The following is a 14,732-nucleotide window of genomic DNA, read 5'->3' on the forward strand; positions in this document are numbered from 1 at the left end:
CCTGTATGTCATCTATGCAATGCTCCTGCATAGGAATAGGGAGGGAAGACGCGATCAAGAGGTTCACGTGGATGAGACAGTAAATTTCCTCTGGAAAAGTTTGTATGGTTATGTGCAAAAAGAAAAGTGTATCTCTTCTAAACAGCAATGGGACAAATTGTGGAAATGGACGTTGGACGTAACCCCTCCCCCCGATTACCTGATGTGCCTTGTAATCCCCCATACCCCAGTTACAGTACTGCCTGCATATACTTTATAACCCTGTGGGTTACCAAATCCTTGTTTGTAAATCTTTGTAGATATATGATGTACAAACAACCACTTTGTATATAATTGTACTTTGGTAACGTACTGTATGCTTTGGTAGTTTGTTGGTTCAATACAAAAAATTTTGTCCTATCAAAAAATCTTGTCCTATCTTGGAGAAGCCAGGGACGGAACCTGGAACCTAGATGCACTTCCCAGAGAGGCTCCATCCCATGAGAGGAATCTCTTACAGTGCTCAAACTTCTAATCTCCCATTTGTATGCAACCAGGGTGGACCCTGCTTAGCTAAGGGGACCTTTCATGCTTGCTACCACAAGAGCAGCTCTCCTCTCCTCATCTTTTAAACCAGATTGTGTTAAGCAGGAGCTCCAATATAGAGTCTTCCACTGCTGCACCTTTGTGCAGTTGGGGTAATAGGTTAAAGATAAACATGAATACAGTAGCATTTAACACAGCTCATCTCCTGATGTGGAATGACCTCTATATCCTCCATATTGCTTTGTGACCTAGAGTGTGGGTCAAAAGGGAGCACCCCCTCTTGTCCCATTTCTTTTGAGTGCATCTCACAGTCACATTGATCAAAGTCATACAAGCATGTGTCTGAGAGAGCTTTCTATTCATGACCAAATAGTTTGCCCAATATTTGCCTTCAAATGTGGCAGAATTTACAACCTCACAGGTCTCCACAGCAACAGAGGTCTGTTGATTGCCCTTTGTCCTTGGCTGTCCCAGCTCACAGGGATCCACTCAAAATAGAGTACAGCTCCTGCAATCCAAGCGGCCAAGGGAGTCATAAGTTTTTCAATTGTAGGAGGTATATTTAAATCATTGTGGCACCACCCTTCCAATAATTCAAATATACACTCAATCAAATATACACTCTTATAACCCTAACATCTAGGAACTTTAGCACGTAGGCTAGACCCATAAGTACAACATAAGTACAGCCTAACCTACTTCACAGGGTTGTTGTGAGGAGAAACTTAAATATGTAGTACACCGCTCTGGGCTCCTTGGAGGAAGAGCAGGATATAAAATGTAAAAAATAAATAAAATAAATAAATAAAATATGCAGAGATAGATTTTGCAAAGGACTTCAGTGTTCAGTAGTGTTCAGGTTGGGGAGGGGGTTCAATAAAAGGAGAATAAGGCAAAAGAAAACATGTGTCTGATGAAGATCACCAATAAAAGGAGAATAAGGCAAAAGAAAACATGTGACTGACCAAGATCACACATGGTCCTGGCCCAGGCACCCAGAAGTAAATTCTATACATGTATACAGTGACACAGAATGAGTGCCCAAACCAGGCACAATGCAGAAGAAAACATGTTCTTGGTCAGACATAATCAATTTCTGTCTGTCTCTCTGGCAAGCAGCATGGTGGTCTGGAACTTGGGGAAACAAAGCCCAGCCCCCAAGAATGCCATAATGCACCATGTGATCAGCACAGAGCATTGTGAAAATGCTGGAGGAGAAGGTCGCTTCTTCCCCTGGGCTTTATTATTTACATGGAGGCCAGCAGCCCAAAAGGAGCTGCCAGCAGCCCAGCTGCTCACAACCAGCAATGAGTAAGGAGGGAACACATGTGCTCTCTTACCTCACTATTAGCCTGGGTTAAAAAAAACCCTGGCTACCTGGCTAAAGAGCACCAGGATCAGACCCGAGCAGCTCTATGACCAAGTAGAGCTGATTATGAGAATGGCCTCACTGGGTGATTCTGGGCAAGTTGCTTCTCTCTTGGCCTAACCTATTTCACAGAATTGTTGTAAGGATAAACATAACCATGTACACTGCTCTGGGCTTCTTGGAGGAAGGGTGGGATATAATTTAAATTAATTAATAAAATAATACCTCTAGATTATTGTCAGGATCAATTGGGACTGCCTCCTGGCTGGTGGCAATAAGCCACTGGAAGAAGAAGGGGCAGCATTGTCCTCTCATATCTCAGCATGTCTTCACCTCCCCCACCCCCCACCCCCATCAACCAACCCATTAGTTTCTACTGATTTAGGCTGTCTATCAGTTCATGCCTATATCTTGACCTGGAAATAGCCAGACTTTTGCCTAATCACCTAAGTCTCTATCTAGGTATCTTTGCCTGTTGGCCTTCCTATCCTCTAGTTTCAATACTAGCCTGTTGCTTCCTGCGCTGTATGCCATCCATCTGCCCTCCTGTCTGCTGCTTCCTTACATACTTCTTCTAGCTAACTTTGTTCAAGCCCTTACATACTGCAGTTGACTCACCCTCTGCTATGATACTGCTGAGCTGCACACCCCTCCTTTCAAAGCTTTCTGGTGCAGTGATCCAGCCTGACCCCATCCAGTCCTGCCAGAACTTGCACCTTCTGCTCTCCATGTGCTTTGCTGTCTATGTGGTTCAGCACTGGCAGTAATATTTCTGTGATCAGCATTTACATTCAAAAGATAAAACAGGGAGTAGGAGGGAGAAACATCTGTAGTACATAATGAGTGGGAACTTCTAAATTTTAAAGTTCATATCTTTCTCTAAAGTCCAACTAAATGAACTGAGCCAGACACATGTTATGCATATGTTGTGGACGTGACTTAGAGGGCTACAAGCCAGCTGAGGGGGAAATTACCCCTTGCTGTAATTCTGTGTAACCATACTTCCTTACCTCCTCTTTAATCTCTGATATTCGTATGTGGCCATATTAATTTAGAAGAACTATTAGAACTCGCTATTACCATTTTGTTTTGAGAATCTGCTGAAGCATTCTGGCTGACCATTATCAGTAGGCAAAATGTTGAGTTAGATGAACAATGGGTCTCACTCAACAGGACAATTGTGTGTTTTTAACACATTGGAAGTGTTTCACCCACTTTAAGGATTGGGTTTCACCACCCAGAGCCTTTGGATAGGGCAGTATAGAAATGTAATAAATAAAATAATAATAAATAAAGACTACTCTTTACCCTGAATCAGTGATCATCTCACAATTACTTACACTCTTCTCAACACAATAGTTGAGATCCTGGGCTAACATCAAAATCAGGATTGTCATCCATATAGTGCAGAGGAAGTCCTATGGCAAGAAACATACACTAGATCAACAAATATAATAAACAATCCATATCTACATAGCACTCTACAAGCAAGGGATAAATGGAAAAACCAACTTGCTACAACACCTTCACCATTAGTTTCAATATTTGGACAGTGCTACTTTCCACCTGGAGAACATCCCAGTTCTTTTCAGACATGGAAGAAAGCTGAGCTAACAAGACTCTATATGTTCTTCAATAAAGAAAATTTTAAACAAAACAAGAATTAATATTAAAAGCTAACAACTTACACCTACCTTGGTATGAGGAGCGTAGCTACAGGAGAGGGGGCCTGTGTTCACCCCTCTCTCTGGTGGCCCTTCGGAGTGAGGGAGATAATGAAGAAAATAGGGAGGGGTGGATCTGAGAGGCCCTCAGGAGCTCAGGGGCCCGAGTTCTTTGAACCCATCTGCTCAATTATAGCTACACCCCTGCTTGGTATGAATACTTAAAGACAACACATTTAATTCATTCAAAACATATGTATACAGGTCTCATGTGATGCAAGACTTTTTTAAAATTATCAATAACAATACTTATTACAAAAGGCTCCTAGTTCAAATATACAATGTTCTACTCACAGAAAAATAGAATTCTCATATATATTCCTAGGAGAAGGACCTGGGAAAAGAAATCAAAGACCACCAATGGTCTCAAATATGGAACTCTAATTCCATGTTATTCTACTCTTTAAATATAAAAGAGGGGGCATACAAGTGGTTAACAAAGTGGCATCTCTCCCCAGCAAACATTGCTGCAACTAACTCAGATGAATCTTTCACATTTTGAAAAGGATGCAGAAGGAAAGGAACTTTATATCATCAATTGTGGTCCTGCCCTTACATTTCTTAATTCTGGTGGAGTGATCGTAAAACATATAGCTGCAATTTTAAAAGTCAGTGTCCCATCCAATCCAATTAATCACCATATTGAACCATTGAATATCGTTCAACGGATCAACTGTTGAAGGATCTCCTAAATGCACCTCAAGACAAACTCTTCAGTCTCTTGATAATGACTGCAAAACTTACAATCAGTTTTAAAAGAAATAAAAAGAGTTGTATCTCAACCAGAGACTGGTTTACTAAAACTTGGAACATACTCAAAGCCAACATGCAACAAAACTGTGGAGCTCTTTTCTTGGCAAGGTAGGGTCTCTTCTGGCAATATGTGGAGGAATGACATGGCCCGGTCCATAATTCTGATTCACTTAATTACATTTGCGCCTGGAGAGAGGGGCCCCGTTTTACCATGTACCTATTAAATTTTCAGAAATATATGATGTGAACCAGTGGTGTAGCCAGGGGTGTAGCCACCGTTGTGCAAACAGGTTCAAAGAACCCGGGCCGCTAATGAAAAGGGTTGCTGAAGCCTGCAGGGGTGTGTGGCTCAAGCTCCGGAAGAGCCCTGAGGGAACTCCCACTACCCACACTCACAGGGACGTAGCTCTTGTTCCAAGTGTTGGAAGTTAAAGGACTTTGCGCTGTCTCTTTGTCTCAGACAGTGGAGGACAGACTAGTAAGTCAGAGGGCTAGAGGGTCAAGACATTGGTCATCACTTCTCCACTGCTCTGATGCTATCCCTTTGATATGTAGATTGCTAATCTCAGGGACTAACTTCCTTTCTCTCTCTCTCTCTCTCTTCCCTACCTGCCCTTCTACCTTGCAACATGGCAAGCCTCTCTCCCTGCACTATATGTGCAGAGAAGATGCAGAATCCATCTGCATCCAGCTAGATAGATAGATTAGAGATCCTAACTCCTCACTTTCCTATCTATGAGCCCCTGGTGGTGCAGTGGTAAAACTGCCGCCCTGTAACCAGAAGGTTACAAGTTCGATCCTGACCAGGGGCTCAAGGTTGACTCAGCCTTCCATCCTTCCGAGGTCGGTAAAATGAGTACCCAGAATGTTGGGGGCAATATGCTAAATCATTGTAAACCGCTTAGAGAGCTCTGGCTATAGAGTGGTATATAAATGTAAGTGCTATTGCTAAGTGCTATTGCTAGAATGGAGTTGCTTAATAAATGCCTTATATATTGATTTGAAACTATGAATTGGCTCCAAGTTACTTTACTCTCAGCATACACGCATGCCTAACTAAATCCGCTGTGTTGTGCCTCTGTGCACTCTGCTATAATGAGAAAGGGATTCTCTCACCACAAAGAATTTCCAACACCAAGGAGCCCAAGCAAGCTCTCTTCCTGTCATTTCAGGCAGCGCTTGATGCCTGACAGCATGTATTTTCCTTTCTCTCCCTCTCTGGAGGGAGAGAAAGGGAAATAAAGGCTGTTAGGAAGCAAATTCTGCCAGAAAAGGACAGGAAGAGAGCTCACTCAGAGCTCTCTGGAATCCAGGCATGGGCAGGTGGAGTTCACTTGAGGGCTTTTCCAGAGCCCGAGCCATGTCCCTGTATGTGTGGCGTCACATGCACAGGACGATGCTTGAGGCGGGGCCGGGTTCTTTGAATGGATGGGTTCAAAGAACCTGGGGGCCCCAGTTCCACCCCTTCCTATTTTCTTCATCATCTCCCTCACTCTTAGGGGCCACCGGGGAGAGGGGCAAACACGGGCCCTATCTCCCCTAGCTACGCCCCTGATGTGAACATTATAACTGAAATATAATGTTTGATATAATATGCATAATATATGTCAAATATGCCAGTTTTTATTAGCTATTAAAGAGAGATCAGTGACTTTTTTTTAACATTTTGGACTGCCATGCATGATTTAACGACAACATTATCTTTGCAAAAGCTTGAAAATACCAATAAAACAGTTATTTTTAAAAGTATGGGTACAGAACAGAAGCCATATTAGAAGAGGCAAGGCAACTTGTTTAGTTGTACAGTGATGTATAAAAGTCACTGCAAACTACCTAGATACCTTAAACACTGATGGTATGTTTTTCTGTGGAGTTGTGAAAAATTCTAAAGGGGTGATTCTCTAGCAGGTGGAAAAGGTGTGTTTCAAGCATTTTTTTTTCTTCAGTACAATGATGGTCAGCAACTAAGTTATGCACCCAAATGGTAACCAATAGTTAAAAATGTAAGTATACTAAGAGGTATGTATCTAAATATATTGGTGTTTTCTCTTGAGAATTGTGGCCTCAAACACAAATTCTTGAAATAGATCTGTAGCAGAGTAAAGCCTTTGTCTCAGAGTAGCTCATGTGAGTGAGGGGAGATGCTGAATCATCCCTGCTGAGTTGCCTGGCTAGGCTTCTTCTAAACTAATCTATATTTCCAATAGAATTAAAATGCTGCTGCCGCCACCACCCCTCTTATCAACAAAGCTTGAACCTCCCTGGGCTCAGGGTGGAATCCCAGGGTAAACTCTCTTTATTTTGCTATTGGAGAAATACAAAAACCTTCCACATGTAAGTTTACACGTGATGAGAAAACTGATAGCTGCTGAGCGCTTCAGGACGCTTTTGCACCAGAGAAATCCCCATTCTGCCTCTGCTTGTCCTGAGTTAAAAATCAACCCTGAGAAGCTTGTAAATAGAAAAGAATAAAAATGCAATTGTATTCAATTACAGATGGCTTTCATCTGAGGCTTCTAGCTTTCTTAGATACACTCAAAAATACTTAGTAGGTTACAGAAATAGGTTGTCAGGCATGCTTAAATGTTTAGAGTCTTTTGCAATGCCCTAGGTAGGGTGGGCATAGGCTAGTGTTTCTTATTTTGATTACATTACAGGTAAACAATAATAGAACAATATCAGGAATATGCAAAAACACACACATACATAGAAATATAAATTCCTAATGCACAGTCTGACTAAACAAACTGTTTCCGATGCTGAATTCTCTTTTCCTTAAACTCACCCAGTTCCTGATGAGAATCAATCTTCCAGCAATCCTTTATTTCAAGGAGCTACAGAATTATTCCATGAGAGGAACCTCCATGCTGCCTTCAACCATGAGGAAGCAAAACTTCATTGCCCCCCACTAAGCCTTTCCATACACACTTCTCTCCAACAAAGACTGCCCTTCTTCTTCCCAGAATTCCCAGCAACCACTCTCTAGGTCCCACCCACCTGGCATACTGATTGGATGCCCTGGAATTTACCAGCCTATCAGTCAAGACAAGGGTTCACTCCCTGTTAACTCTTTAGGGGGAGCGGAGGCTGATCACTACAAGATCCCTGACATCTCCCATTATAAGGGCTTTGGTAGTAGGGCGAGAAAGACTATTGCATCAGATTTTGGGGAACACTGCTATAGCAGACAATAATAGTTAGATGGACCAATGGTCTGACTCAACACAAAGTGGCTTAACATTTTCAACTCATGCACTATAAATTCATATCCACAACATAACGTTCTGTTACAGAGAAGATGAACACACCAATCTTAATTACTATTGTAGCCAATTAAAAACAGATCCTCTCGTTCAAAGCTTGGCAACAGTGAAAAAATTGGTAGAGTGGTGGAAGTACAGTGAAACTGTAGCAGTCATATGAATAATATGTTTCTAACATGGCCTAGCAATAGGGTAGCAAAAAAACCCATTGCACATAGAGCTTTTAATCATGGCATCTAGTATCCAATGAAATTCGGTCTCAAGGATTACATGAATTTCTGAGAATAACAAGGTTATCAAAGTTGTCCTTACAAGGCTGTGATTATGTCAAAATCTTTTAAAAGACTCTGTTAGATTTATGTGCCCAACTTCACACTATAGCTTCCAGCATAATGAAATCAAAGCTTTCTGTGTTTCCTAGTAGTACTTGTATAAGGCATTATTTTATTCCAGTTTATCAATTTCTTCTATTAAAAGGTTGTTTATTTAGAATGTAGACTTGACCCAATATCTCATCTCAAAGCAGACAGTTCACATGTAACAGCCTTATCCAAGACAACCATCTATGTAGTTAATACTGCCTAAGAGGTCAATTTTTCCCTTTTAATTCAAAAACATTCATTTATGACTGAGAATGTGCTCAAAATAAAGAACATAGCTGATTGGACTTTTCTTATTTCAAAGCTGTTAAACGTTTCTCCCTTATGTAAATGTTTACCCTTCAGAATAATATTTTGGTATTTTCAGCAAGTTAGAATTCCATATTTAACTTCTCCCCCCCCCCGCCCACATTTTTGGTATTTGAAGAATGTCAAAGTATTCAGTAGTCCAAGGAAATCCAAAATTACATTTTCATTCACATTTAAATTTCATTTCACTTCTGCTGGCTTAGCAAAGAAGCACCTTTTAACGTGGTGATTCTCTTTATTTAGCGGAGGTAGAGTTACTGGCCCTATCCACCCCAGCACAGTACCTCCAGTGACTATTGCTGGTGTCTGTCTTATGTTTCTTTTTAGATTGTGAGCCCTTTGGGGACAGGGGTCCATCTTATTTATGTATTATTTCTCTGTGTAAACCACCCTGAGCCATTTTTGGAAGGGCGGTATAGAAATCAAATTATTATTATTATTATCTTGTTTACACAGTCAGACAGGTGTTATTGACTGGTTTGTTTTATCCAGACATCGAGTCCTTCCCAAGGACCTGGGATGGCTGAATTTTATTGTCAATTGTTATAGATATCGTCACAGAATATAGGCTGTTCCCAGTAAAGCTGCTTTTTGTAATTGGCTGATGGTGATTTCTGTGACCCCTATGGTGTTGAGGTGCTCTTTAAGGTCTTTTGGAACTGCACCCAGGGCGCCAATGACCACTGGGATTATTTTGGTCTTTTTCTGCCACAGCCTTTCAATTTCAATTTGTAGATCTTTGTATTTGGTGATTTTTTCTATTTCTTTTTCTTCTATTCTGCTGTACCCTGGTGTTGCTATGTCGATTATTTTGACTTTTTTTTCTTTATTCTCGACTACAGTTTTATCTGGTGTATTGTGTGGCAGATGTTTGTCTGTTTGTAGTCGGAAGTCCCATAATATTTTTACATCTTCATTTTCTACCACTTTTTCAATTTGATGGTCCCACCAATTTTTGGCTACAGGTAGCTTGTATTTTTTGCAGATGTTCCAGTGTATCATCCCTGCTACCTTGTCATGCCTTTGTTTGTAGTCAGTCTGTGCGATCTTTTTACAACAGCTGATTAGGTGGTCCACGGTTTCATCTGCTTCTTTACAAAGGCGGCACTTGCTGTTTGTTGTGGATTTTTCGACTTTTGCTCTTATTGCATTTGTTCTTAGTGCCTATTCTTGCGCAGCCAGTATTAAACCCTCTGTTTCTTTCTTCAAGTTGCCATTCTTAAGCCATTGCCAGGTCTTGGTGATGTCTGATTTTCCACTTATATTGTGCAAATATTGACCATGCAGGGGCTTATTTTTCCATTTTTCTGCTCAGTTCTTGACTTGTTCTTTCTTGTAGGCCTGCTTTGTTTCATTGGTGTTGAATAGTTTTGCATTATTGACCATTTTAAGTGCATTTTCTTCACTGTCCTTGATATATTCTTCAAGGCCTCTTTTCTCCTCCTCTACTGTTTGATGGACTTGCAGCATTCCTCTTCCACCTGAGCTGCGAGGGAGGTATAGCCTATCGACATCACTGCGGGGGTGCAGAGCATGATTGATGGTCATGATTTTCCTGGTCTTACGATCTAGCGTCTCTAGCTGTGCCTGGGTCCAGTCTATTATTCCTGCAGTGTATCTGATAATCGGTATAGCCCAGGTGTTTATGGCTTGTATGGTGTTCTCGCCATTGAGTATGGACTTGAAGATTTTTCTAACTCTCCTGATGTATTCACTTCCAATTTTTCTTTTAACTTCAGTGTGTGCAATGTTATCAGCCTGGAGAATGCCCAAGTATTTGTAAGGTTCTTTCTCTTCCAGGTTCTTGATCTTGCTTCCATTGGGCAGTTCTATTCCTTCTGTTTTTGTTATTTTCCCTCTGTTCATTATTAATGCAGCACACTTGTCTAGTCCAAACTCCATTGCTATATCGCTACTGAATATACGGACAGTGTTTAGCAGTGATTCAATTTCTGACTGGGACTTTCCATACAACTTCAGATCGTCCATGTACAGCAGATGGCTGATTTTACTTGATGTTTTAGATGTTTGGTATCGGAGGCCTGTTTTGTTTAGTATTTGTGAAAGTGGGGTTGTGGTGATTACAAACAACAGAGGGGATAGTGAGTCCCCTTGGAAAATGCCTCTTCTAATGCTAACCTGTCTAAGTGTCTCGCCATTGATTGTTAACTGTGTACTCCACATGCTCATTGATTTTTTTATAAATATCTGAATGTTTTTGCTGACACCAGTTGTTTCTAAACATTTTAGTATCCATGTGTGAGGCAATGAATCGAAGGCTTTCTTGTAGTCAATCCATGTAACACTTAGATTGGTTTTTCTTCTCTTGCAAGTTTCTAAAATCATTTTGTCAATCAGCAGCTGGTCTTTTGTGCCTCTGGTGTTCGGGCAATTTCCTTTCTGTTCAACTGGGAGCTTTTTGTTAGTTAATAAGTGTTGCATCACTCCATCTGCTATTATTCCAGTTAATAATTTGAACATGGTTGGCAGACAGGTTATCGGTCTATAATTACTTGGAACTGCACCTTTTGCTGGGTCTTTCATGATAAGATGAGTTTTCCCAGTTGTTAGCCATTGTTCAATATCACCTCCTTGCAAAATGTGATTGAACTGTTTTGATAGTTGTTTATGAAGGCTTGTTACGTGTTTAAGCCAAAAGCTTTGCAGTTCATCGTCACCTGGAGCAGTCCAATTTTTAATTTTCTTTGCTCTTTCACTTATTAATTCTGGAGTTATTATTAGATCTTGCATTTGTTGGTTACATCTTTTGACCTCTTTCACCAGCCTGCTCTTTTATTATAATCTATTGGATTGCCCCATAATTTCCCCCAGAATTGCACTGTTTCTTCTTTATTTGGTGTTTCTATGTTTCTTGCAGTTTGTCCTTCTATGCTTTGGTAGAAACATCTCTGATTCGACTGGAATGGAAGATTCTGCCTGTGTTGTGTAGTTCTGGCTTCATATCTGCTAATCTTCTTTGACACTGCTGTTATTTGCTGCTTTATTATTTCCAGGATTTCTCTAATTCTCCTTGAATCTAGGTGGTATTTTTGGATCAGATACTGTTTGGTGTTTTCATTCTTCAGCTTCTTGTCTTTCATATCTTTCAAGTTACTAGCATCTGATCTGATCAAGTTACTAGCCTGGAGATTTTATTTTCTAATCTAATCTTCCATTGAGGTGATGTACTACTTCCTTTTTTTACAGGTCCATTGATCTTATATCCGAAATGATTATGATGATGATGATGATGATGATGATTTCAAACATTTCTTCCACACTACTACATATTATGTAATATCACATAATAATAAAGTTAAAAGCCATGTCATAAGCTATCAAGTCCAGAACCTGACAACAGGGTCCTACCAAAAATATCCTCATTATATAAATAGCATACCTCCTGTGGCATTCAGTGTTGACCCCCTTGGGGTACAGAGCTGGCAGAGTACTAAATCTCTGTTTCCAGGACTAGATCCTGTTTCCAGGACTAGATCCTGTTTCCAGGACTAGAACAGAAATTTTCCTGTTCAGGACTGAGTCAACTAAACCAATCCAATGAGACAATCCAATGAGACATGGTAGACCAGGTCTAAGACAATCCATTTGTCTTAGACCTGGTCTACCATGTACCATATCCATACTGGAGGCCACTTGCACTTGGCCTAATTCCAGAATTATATGTCATGCTGGATATATGTTATGCTGGAACATACATGTGAAACTTAATACATACATTCATATTAATATACAAATGAGAGGTGGTGAATTTAAAAAAAAAACCAAATAGCCTAGCTAAATATGGCTGCTATTTAGCATTTATACAGCTCTTGCAATGAATTACCAGAATGTACTTTTCCCTAGACAGATCAACCCATTCATGTTCCCTGGGCCATCACAGAACTACAATAAACAAGTTTTCCATAAACAGGATATTCCCACAGAGTTGAGTAAGTATTCGGTTATCAAACTATTTCAAAAATTAAACCTCATGAGAATGACTTTAGAAGTCCCACTGAAACATCTCAGTCTAATTAGTTTTGTAATTTACTCTGATGAGAAAGCATATCATCCTCTGTCAAGAGCAAGAATAACACTGTATCCTCCAGGGATTGTCTTCCTTTAGATGCTACCAGTCATGCTGGAATCCAAAGATTGAATATACCCACTATCGGACAATTCAAAGGCTGTTGTTTGCCTCTGTGGAATGATTATGTTCAGATCAACATTCTGTCCAAAGACATACCCAATCAAGTAGGGTGTAAGTCTCAGTATAAATCAAATTCTCTCATTCAGTCAAAATAAAATTGACAACATACAACTTTCATCAAAATCAGACTAATCCAGGTCTGCAGTAGTTTTTAATCAAAAAAGGTTTTTTCTCTCAGGTTTTCAGTGTGTAAATATTTTGTTACTAAGAAGGGCATTAGGAATATTGGGATAAAATATGGAAATGCTCAAAATTCATTGTTCTAAGTAGAGCTATGTATTATTTGTGTGTACAGAATCTAAGTGGGGAGGAATTTAGCAGTTCTATAGAAATCAAAGGTGAACAGCTAAGAATGTATTCAGTGCAAAGAGAAATAACCAAAAATTATGGCAGAGTAAATGGAGAAATACAATTTTGTTATGTTTTCCTTTAAGATTTTTCTTCAATGATGTTAGAGATCTGGCTTTGACACACATTAATAACAAAGGTTGTGGATAGAGTGTTCAGAAGAATCTGGGTGTTTGTGGTGGACATCTGATAGCTGGGTTTTTGTGGACATATGACAGCTGGGATTTTGTGGACTTCTGAATAATAAAAACTGGAATGCATCCAAGGAGTCCAAGGTAATTTTTCCTACCTTCTGATCATATTAAATCATTGCGGTAGATATGTCTGCTTCAATCAGTGTCCACCACAGCCTAGCAAATCTTAAACTTAAATCAAAATAGATAAATATATGTAAAAGTATCTTCAAATGCACTAGTCAAACAGTGAGCAGGAAGATTCAAAGGGCACCAGCATTAGGTCATTACAATCACATAACAAATGTCCTTTGTGTCATGTACAATTCTGTCTCATTCATCATGTGCTACCAAAAAGGTAGCCCTATGTCAATCTTTATACTCATTTCTCTTAGACGTGCTGTGCCATCAGAAATCACATGTGTGGCGGAACTCTTGTGAGAGTTCTAGACACACGGGCAGCAGAGGAGGCAGCAGTGGGCCGACCTGGCCTTGGCTTGGCTGGAGGAGGCGATGAGCTGGCCTGGCCCTGGTCCGGCTGCCAGTTGGCCAGAAGAGGCGGCAGCGGGCTGGCCTGGCCTGGCTGCCAGGAGGAGGAGGAGGCTAGAGGTGGCAGCGGGCCAGCCTGGCTCTGGCACAGCCGCCAGAGGAGGCAGTGGTAGCAGGCTGGCCTGGCTCTGGCCCAGCCACCGGAGGAAGCAGCAGCAGCAGGCAGGCCTGGCCCGGCCACCTGCCAGGAGGAGGTGGCGGGCCGACTTTCTGGCCGGCCTGCAAGCCAGAAAGAGGGGTGGGGGGAGAGGAAGCGGGCCAGCCATCCAACCCATCAGCAAACACGAGAAGCTGGTGGCGGGGGGGAGCGGCCGTCCAGAAAGCTGGGCATGCCAACAGAGGCGTATCTAGGAGGAAAAGCGCCTAGGGCAAGCACTGAAATTGCGCCCCCTGTCTAAACATCTGACACCCATCTTTCAGATAACTTTACCATAATATCACCTGAAAAATACAAGTCAAGCTCGTTAATCTTTTAATATTTCAAAAACTATTTAGCAGTGGACATAGCCAGACCAAAAAATGCTGGAAAACTACAAATTTCAGCATGCTGGGGCTCATGAAATACGCAAATACTATGTGGAGGTGTACTTGGAAAACTAAACAGAAGTGCCTGTCTAATTCTCTACTATGCATTGTAGCATCACTATTACACAACTTTTAAAAATAAATGAAGAATTTGGCTTTTCCCAGATATTCTGAAAATAATTAAAGGATATGCAGAGTAAACCGTGTCACTGCTTGGAATATATTCTAGTCTTTCAGAAAGACAGTTAAAATGAGAGAAAGAGAGCAAGAAACTCCCAGTGGGCCTTAATACTAAGGATTTCACACTGATTCAAAGACAAACTCACCATTAATAGCCATATTATTAAGACATCACATTTAACTCACTTATCACAAGAAGCAAAGTAAGAGCACATGAATACAATCCTAGCTCATAAGCTTCAGCTCAGTATTCACAAGCCCTGATTCTCTGTACATAGTGCCAAACTAAATATGTGTACAGTGACATATTATATTATATTATATTATATTATATTATATTATATTATATTATATTATATTATATTATATTATATATTTATTTATACATACCTGTAGCCCCTTTGCGGGGGCTTCCTAAAGGCTG

This window comes from Hemicordylus capensis, chromosome 4 (genome assembly GCF_027244095.1).
Source record: "Hemicordylus capensis ecotype Gifberg chromosome 4, rHemCap1.1.pri, whole genome shotgun sequence".
Lineage (NCBI taxonomy): Eukaryota > Metazoa > Chordata > Lepidosauria > Squamata > Cordylidae > Hemicordylus > Hemicordylus capensis.